Here is a 9509-nt window from a genome sequence, read left to right as displayed (position 1 = left end):
GAAAAAAGTAGCAATGGTGGCATTTCCATAACTGAAATATGTCCTGTCATCACATCCTGTTGTAGTTGTGCTCCAAATCACAACATGGTTTCACACTGTCCCCTATAGGGGGCCCTGGGCGCAAAAGGTTACCGCCAGCACTGTCCAATTACCACTGGTTAATCATATTTCCCACACACTCATTGATACAACCTAACCACAGTACCATGTAGCCTGCTAACCAATAACCACTTGCCCGGCCATCAAATTGTGTAACAAAACAGTCAATCATGACACTTAAGTTTCTAGAAAATAATTTTAATTTTATTTCAATTGGATTGCTATCAGGTGGAAACCTTGTAACTCCATATTTCATTTTTGACAGGTTTCTAACAGATAATTATCAACATCTAAACAATGGGTCAAGCCTTGTGTCGTATTTTTATGGAACACACACATTTCCTTTTCTCCCATGATGGAAGGCCCCTTTCTGCTACAAGGGTATGGTAGGTCCGGCCGTGCGCTTAAGGCCCAATCAGCAAACACCCTTACTGTAGCTGACGGACAGTCTGTCCTGAGGGTGACATTTTACTGCTGACAAGGCAAAACCCCCAGACTCCCACACAGTGTGAGGCAATTAGTTTTGTTCGCAAATGTGTTTCTTTAAACCCTGTGCACCAGAACACAATATAACCTCAGCCCTCATCTGGAAGAGCAGTCCTGCATTAATATAGTTTTATGGCTATATCATTTCAATATACTATACTTAGCTTACATAGTTCATTTTATTTAATGTAGTTGTGCTTAATCAACTTAATACTAACTGACTGCTAACTAATATAATATACAAACAGTGAAGGATTGACAAGGTTATTTTTTTAAACTATACGTTTCCATTTATCTTGGCTAATTCAATAAACTAATATATGGGATCCTTATCAAAAATGTCTGTTTATGTGCATGTAAAAAGATGTACAACACTAAGAGACTGTTATAATATATCATTATGTATTGATATACACTGTATATTTGAAATGTATGGATCAACTGGGTTCTTTTTGTTTCATTTGTGCTAGGTTCAGATCAAAGATGATAGATGAAAGTATTTCTACAGACTACATGGTTAAAGAGAGGTTTTCACTACCATGAGCAGGTTTACTCATGATAGAAATAGAAGAGATAAGAAATGAAACAATTAAAGCCAGAAGAAGGCGCAGAAGTCACAACGAGCTCTGGTTGAGTCGATGTGATGTCAGTGTCGTGGCTGTGGCCTTCCAGTCGATTAGACAGCCGGCTGTCTGATTAATAATGAGAACAGGCACAACTGCAGACAGACACAGTCATGCTAAATGTGCTAATGGCATTCCTCTTCACTCCAAAGCTTCACGTTAATCATGAGAATGAGCGCTGCTGCTGACAGCCACAGACATGGACTAATGGCATTCTCCTCCAGCCACCACACTTTTACTGAAGACCTTCAGTCTCAGTGTCTTTAAGTCTTCAGTGCAGCACAGCCATGGACAGATTATAAAACAATAGGCCCTGGTCACAGATATGTAAAACTCACCCCTACTACACAGTAGAAAGACCCTCAAACTGAAGGCCAGACAATCAGCTAACAGTAAAATCATTTTGTGTCTCTGTGATGTTTTGCAGGTGAATCTGAACTCTCGCTCTGTGAACTTCAGTATTTCATTCCCATGGGAGATGATGAGAGGCTTTCTGCTGCATCAGATCCATGATGACCTCGCTCCGCATAGATATACCTAATACTACAACACATTATACAAAACATTATAGGAAAACACCATCAAAGAAAGCTGGAGGTTGTTGTTGTTGTTTTTTTAAAGCACAGCTGTTCTGCTGTCAAACTGCTTCCTTCCAAAATGATTCCAAAATCACTTCCTGTACTAAATAGTGAACTGTACTGTGTTTATTGTCCAACATTTTATTTGAGTGTCTGAATCTTGAGTGTGAAATTACTTCAGTCTGTCCTTAAAATATGTCACAATGGAACAAAGACAGTGGAGTCCATGGCATACATCAAATCAAAATCAAATATTAGATACTCAATATTAAAACATTCTCAGGATCTGGAGCAAAATATGTGATCAGGTCAGTCCTATGAACACTGAAGTAACAACACTGATGTTCTGTGACACATTTAAAGGTTATCATATGCTATAAAAACATGAGCACACTAACTGTGCAAACAGCGAGATAACAAAAATGAAAGAAGAAGAAGAAGAAGAAGAGGAAGAGGATATATAGAAGAATATAAAATATATGGGTTATGTTCCTAAAATGACTGCAGGTATACTCACTGATGCAGACATACAGAGATGTAGTTTTGCGGTAGGAAACTAAAGGAGTACATTGATGTAATAATGAGGGACTTGTCAATCATGTATGGAGTACAGCAACATATTTATACTGGACTAGTTACAATAAACAATAAAAAACACAATGTACACCCTGTAGTTTCACTACATTACTGTGGTATGTAGGAAATTGACAATATAGAAGACTATGTGCTTGTTTGCAGTGGTGGATTCTGATAGGGGGGACATGGGCAGCATCTTACCGGGGGCCGAAAAAACAACAAACAACGATGGGGTTTCTATCGCTCATTTGCACATCATGTCAATGATATAATGTCACTGTGTGAATCAATTGACCTTGTTAGAGTGGTGACCCCCCGTTCTAGTTTGTGAACTAGAAGCCTCTGCCTGCTGAAAAGATCTCACAGTCAGCATTAGGAGATGAGGAGAGGAGCAGGGGGAGGCTGACATCAGGTCACTACACTGAAAGCCTGAGGTAGGAGGAGCAGGGGAATCTAGTGCACCTTATGTTGTATGGTAGCCTAATGATGCAAAAAGTCAAATTAGTCACACTAAAAATAAATAAACCACAATTTATAAGTGTGTTGTTCTATTTGTATATTTGAGATTTTTAGGATTATATTTGTAGGATTTGTACAAGCTAGAATCACCTCTGCATGTTTGTGTGACTTCAGCAGGCTACGCTCACACAATTAGGATTCATTACTCTGTCTTGACTTCATTGTGTGATTTGGAGTCAGGAAGCCAAGAAATGGGTTTATTACAACTAAGCCAAAACTACATTGCTGTACATCATTGCTGAGTCATTTTGGGAACATGTTCTTCAATGACTCCTCCATCTGAGAGGTTCTCCTAATGTGCCTTTTCATGACCTTACTACAACCCTAAAGTTTTAGTAGCATACTGATCTGTGAAATATGTTACTATACCATAATCGATTTATAGATTCTATAGAAAGTCAGTGTTGTTAGCTCAAACTTCAGTTTTGTTTTCCAGTATTTTTCTTCACAGCTACCGAGTACTTATAAAAAATACCTCCTCTAAAGCTAAACAGTTGTTACTCCTTTGTTCCCCACAGTCTTGTTTTCTTTTCCACCGTACCAACATTTAGGAACCGGTAAGTATTTTATTGGTACTTAATTCATACATAAATCACAGGATGTATTATAAAGTGTTACTTGTGAGGTCACAATATCCAGCCTGACTGAAATGAGATGTTTATGTGCTGAGTCGGTAGAGATGGCAGCAATTTTATTTAAATTCTATTCTTTGAAGTCTCTAGAAGTTGACACAAAGAATTAGTATTTTGTGTTTTCTCCCTCTCACACGCATCCATATGGCCCCACTCTCTCTCTCTCTCTCTCTCTCTCAGATACCCACCCACACACACACACACACACACACACACACACACACACACACACACACACACACACACACACACACACACACCCACCCACACACACACCCACTCACACACACCCACACACACACACACACACACACACGCAACCATTCCTGTATAGTGTGTCATGTTTGCTTGTACATAAGCATAAAGACACACACACGCAAACACATCCACACCCCATTCCACTTCAGAGCACATATAGAGCATGAGAGAAAAAATGTACAGTAATTTTACACAATAAGAGTTCAGCACATGTCCTCCCACTCTACAGCCTGTAGGCAAACCAGTTGTTCAGGGCTTCCATTAGCTCATCCGTCCACAGAAAACATGTGTCCCCACTCCTCAGAGTCCTTTGTTGTGAAGAAATCCAAGCTGTTAAATTTTTCTTTTTTTTCTTCTCCTGTCCATCTATCCATTCTGCTCTGTCCCAAAACAGCAAGGCTGACAGCATGAAGACCGGCCTTGCAGGAGAATTTTTCAGCATTGAGTTCAAAAGATTGTCATCGTAATGCTGGAATGTCTTACTACAATCTACGCTTATATAATGGTACTGTACTTGAGAGCCTCAGAAAAAGATCTCAAGAGTCCACTTCTGGTTTGTTTCTGGTTCTCCTTGTTCTTCTTAATCTAAAAAAGTACAAGATGATTTGTTTTCAATTCTACTCACTAGATAGAAGTTAAGTTAAACCCTGTGAAAATATTGAGATTCTTGGTAAAGGCACAATATTCAGCCATGAGGAAAGAGCACACTGCTACTATTGTGTCCTGTAGAAGCCTATCTGGTTTTGCTGCTTTTTAAATGTTATTTATCTTTTTGTTTAAAGCCCTGATAAGACAAGCAGTCCACATTTGCCCTAACCATCATGTTGCCATGACTACAAGAGGAGTATTTGAAGAGAAAACTTATGACTTTCAACATATTATTTTTTATTGTGTTAATAAATTCTAATAAAGGTTTATTAAAAGTTATGTCTTATTTTTTAGTTTTGACCATCATTTCTATCATTCATAATAACACAGTGCGCACCAAGTTACCTGCTGAGATATGTAACGAAGTGTAATGTAACGTAACATAGAGTAACTACAAATTAGTACAGGGTAAGAAACACAATGATCAGACAGATTATAAAACATATCTCCATACAGTACTCACAGGCTACATGTAAAGTGAAGGAGTTTCTGGTACTTGTAATTATTCTTCCTTGCCATAATGGCTGTGACGTGATCCTTTCATAGGCATGGCCAGATCTACCATAGTGGCAATCTGGGAAAGGTGCCCAGGGGCCCCCAAGCAGGAAGGGGCCCTCAATGATTGTTTTGGGCTCCACAGAAATACAACTCAAGACTTGACCCATTCGCTTGATGTTGACAATTATGGTCGCTGTCGGAAACCTAGTATGTCCAAAACATAATATGGAGTTACAAAGTTTCCACTTGACAGCAGCATTATCCAATCAGAATAAAATAACATTTTCCAAGAAAGTTAAGTCTCAAGATTGAAATTTTTTATTTTTCAATTTGACAGCTGGGCATGTGATTGCTTAGCAAGACACAATGCACTGTGGGTAGCTTATATTAATGAGTACGTGGGGGAAATTATCATGTAGCAGAAAATGGAAGTGTGGGTGGTAAGGTAACCAAAATCCAAAAGCAAAAAATGTCCCGCAAATAAGTAGCCTTTTCAAAAAGGCTAAGACTGAAGAATAGGAGGTTGGGACATAAATGAAAGAGGACAGAACATTTCCAGGTCTATGTTTGTATTCTGGAATATCTTTGCATAATTTTCAGTTCAAAATAACTTATTTATCTAATACTTAGACTTTATGTAGCCTCTCAGTTCAGCCACTGTCTGAAACACTGTTTTAGTGTTTAGCTTGTGTCTCTTTCGGTTCTCCCTCCCAATGAGAACAGTCTGTTCTGATTGGTTGGGCTACTTACATTTTGTTTTGTTTTGTTTTCCCATTCTTTACTTGAAATATAAGCTTCTCGAGTTCATCTGTAAATGTTCAGCCTGAATCCAAAATATCCAAGTACAAAACACAAACATCCTGTGGATCAACCTTAGCAACCAAAGCTCCAGAACTGACAACCATTAGTGGCCATGTGTCAGTATGATGGGGAAGTTGAAGTCACTTTGCAAATAGAGCATTAAAAGCAGGCTGGACTTCTGACTTCTGACTTGAAAGTAGCATTTTTTCATATGTTTAGCTAAAGTTTTGAAATTGTGACTATGTTTAACATAAACATCGGATATTATAATAGTATATAAATAGCAGAAATGTCTTCTTTAACACTACCATGGTATAATTCTGGTAGAAAAATACAAAATCCTTTTAGTATATTTAAAAAATTATACTTCACCATGTGTCATTTATGTGCACTGTAGAATGTAAACTCCTCATCATGCCATTAAAACCCAAAATTGAATTAAACAATAGGACATGACCTAAAGATACCCCTAAAGTGGGTATCTTTATCCTGGTAAGCCTGTCTAGGTTGATTAGGGTTTTGTCATGGCATCAAACCTACATATGACTACCAGGACATATCCTCCACCATGGATCAGCAAGAAAACACTATTATTGGAAATGACCAATGTGAATTTGTCCCCCATATCTTATTACAAATATTTCAGGTACTCACTTTCAGTTTGACCACCAAATATATTGATTTAAATGATCTGGATGACAGCTGGTTTGTTTACAACCTGTCTGATCATGTTGCTCTTTTTTGAACAGCTTAACCTTTTTATAATTTTTTTAATTTTTTTTTTTTTTAACCATGTTTCCTGATCTCAGCGATTAACATACTTAACACAATGTTAGCATACCTAGTAGAAATGATGGCCAAAAACTGTGAATGATTGTTTTGTTTTTTACAAAACAAACACCAATGACCAGTATAACCAAAGGAATGTCCCACTTTACCCTTAATGTGACTATAGAAACCAGGTGTGTGCAAGAGCAATTGCATTTTCCAGTTTGCTTTGCATGTGAGCAGAGTATGGCCTTCAAAACGAACAGCTGTATATCACAAAGAATATAAAGTTTCTGGCCATTATAAAAGCAGCAGTTTCAAAGTTCAACAATGGAAGGACAACAACACAAAAGAATATCATAAGAATGTTTCCTGTAAGTGATGCAGACCGTGGTAAGTCTATTAATGTATTAAGAATGTATGAGATGTCAGGTGACTCTGATCAGAGCATGGAATCACTCTACCTGTGGGGGTAGGACAGCAGACTATCCTTACAATGGGAAACTTATGAAAGTGTATTCTACTTGAATTATATCCTAATTAGACAATTCAAAACATTACAATTTACATCCATTTGGGTAATGTGCCAAATGCAGAAAGTAGTTAGCTTGAGGTGGTGGGTGGACATGTAGACCAGAGTTCCTGTCCTGTTGCAGATCTGTAATTAGCATTTCATTTTTTTAACCATGCACAAAATGTATTTAACTCTAACTCTGTTTAACTCTGTCTAACCGTGTCAAACTTGAATTGCCTGAATCAGACTTTTCCTCCTTGGTATGATTGGTTTGGTTTGTACAGGGGTGCAGACCAAAACAAGTGGTCATGATCTGAAGCTCAATCTGACCAAACTACTATATATACTCTTCAAGTTTGAGCTGAACAGCCAAGTGCACTTTGCATGCTGGGATGAGCAAAATCAACTGTTACTAGCAGCTGGCTGGAGAATAAATCAAGATCAAACCTGCATCAGCAATTAAGTAGGTTGCCCTCTTGATATTTGGGCAGACAGGGTGTTTACATTCTTGCTCCCACCCCAGACACCAAACTAACCAATGAGAGGAGTGAATGTTCTCATGTGACTTTTAGTAATACATTTTGGCTTGCTTGGATTTTTTGTGTGTAAAGAAATGGAACCAACAAAAACTTCAATAATTTGGACGAGAGCAAACCAGCCATAGGTTTGAAAATGCTCTAAGTTACCTAACCATAACCATACCATAGTCACTATGTGCAGATATTGTAGAAAGTGAAGATTTTTTAAAATGTTGGCATTGAATTTAAAAACACTGAATGTAATGAATTAATAGTAATTCATTTAACTTTTTTTTTTTTTTTTTGCAGAACTGTCCAATATCACCATCTGTCAGGCTAAGAAAAGTTAGTAGTGCTTCACTCGGAAAAGGATTTGTGGTTCTAACTACAACACCAAAATGTCAGTTAGTGAACTGACATTTTATAACACAAGTCATAACCAAACACGGTTACAATTGTACATGTGTGTGAGATGTTAATGGTTAGGCAGGTGATAACACTGGGTAACCAGCAGATCAACACTCCAGCACCAACTGAAGTTGGCATCTATTCATGGCCACCATGCACCTCCAAAGGGATGATGGACACTTAATACAACATAAAATCATAGACCAGGGGTGTCAAACATGCAAGCTGTGGTCCAGGGGTCCAATCTAGCCCACTTTCCTTCTTCCTCTTTTCCTTCATTCCTTCTTTCCTTCCTTTTTTCCTTCCATCTGTCCTTCCTTCCATTTGTCCTCCCTGTCTTCTTTTCCTTCCTTCCTTCCTTCTTGTCGTCTCTTCCTTCTTTCCTTCCTCTCTTCTTTTCCTTCCTTCCCTCCTTCCTTCCATCTTTTTAATGATCCGGCCCACACAAGATCAAATTGAGCTGAATGTGGCCCTTGAATGAAAAGGAGTTTGACACCGCTGTCATAGACTGTATAAAAAGATGGACGTAGTAGGATGTGATGTCACCCACTGGCTTATGTTTACTATGATACATCTTCAAATCTTATTAACAGAGCAGTCATTTTCAAAATGACAGTGTAGTATGTTCATTGTCAATGTTTTTAAAACCCTCGCTTTCTACAATCTGCACATATCAACTAAAACACTTGGTTAAAGTTAGGGTAAGACGATGGATACAATGAATAAAAAGGTAGGACATGACACAAACTCTGGAAAAAAAAGTGAGACAACCTCTAAACCCTTGCTGTCAGCCTTGTCACATAAAGGACTCACTTCTTCCTGTATTAGCAATGAATGGTGGCACTAGATATAATTTGTGAAGTGTGGAAACAACCAATAGGGACATGATACCTATGGATATTGGCCTGGCTAAGAGATAATACACACACTTATGTACATAAAAATGACATTAGGAAACATATTTTCAACTGATTGTCAGATGGTTGGAACTGAAATTTGAACTTGGGCTTTACAACTGATCCCCAGCCCTGAAAACAAAGCCTTGATAATAAGCTAAAAGCCCATCCACTGCTTACCCTTTAATTATTTATCACACTGAGGTGGATGAAGCTCTATGCAATTCTAACAATTACGTACAGTATAATTTGTATGTGACACCAATATTCAGTAACAGTCTATAATTTTCAAAGGACACCCGCAGCGTGTTTTATCAGGGCTTTAAATTTTAAATGTGATTTTGAAAGAGTGGTGACATCATTGGTCATTCTTTACCTGATTTCTTTTAAAGAAAATTACATTGTACATGCTCACAGACGCTGTGAGAATATCATAGGTACAAATTTGAATACATTTAATTTTTGAGAGATTAGTGAAATTCCAATTAACTTCTGTCCTGTACTTACCTTAAATGCAATGATTGTTCAAAAGCATACAGTAATAATGATTATAATACAGAGTGGCGCTGTAGAGCCACGCAAAGCTTTTTTTTTTTTTTTTTTTTTACAGAAATGAAAGTAAACCGAGTTTGTTTTACAGTGCAAAAGCATAAAATGCACATGCACTCAGCGCAATCCTAACAAAAC

This window comes from Scomber scombrus, chromosome 19 (assembly GCF_963691925.1).
Source record: "Scomber scombrus chromosome 19, fScoSco1.1, whole genome shotgun sequence".
Classification (NCBI taxonomy): domain Eukaryota; kingdom Metazoa; phylum Chordata; class Actinopteri; order Scombriformes; family Scombridae; genus Scomber; species Scomber scombrus.
The sequence above is the reverse complement of the archived record's forward strand: the minus strand, read 5'-3'. Positions refer to the sequence as shown.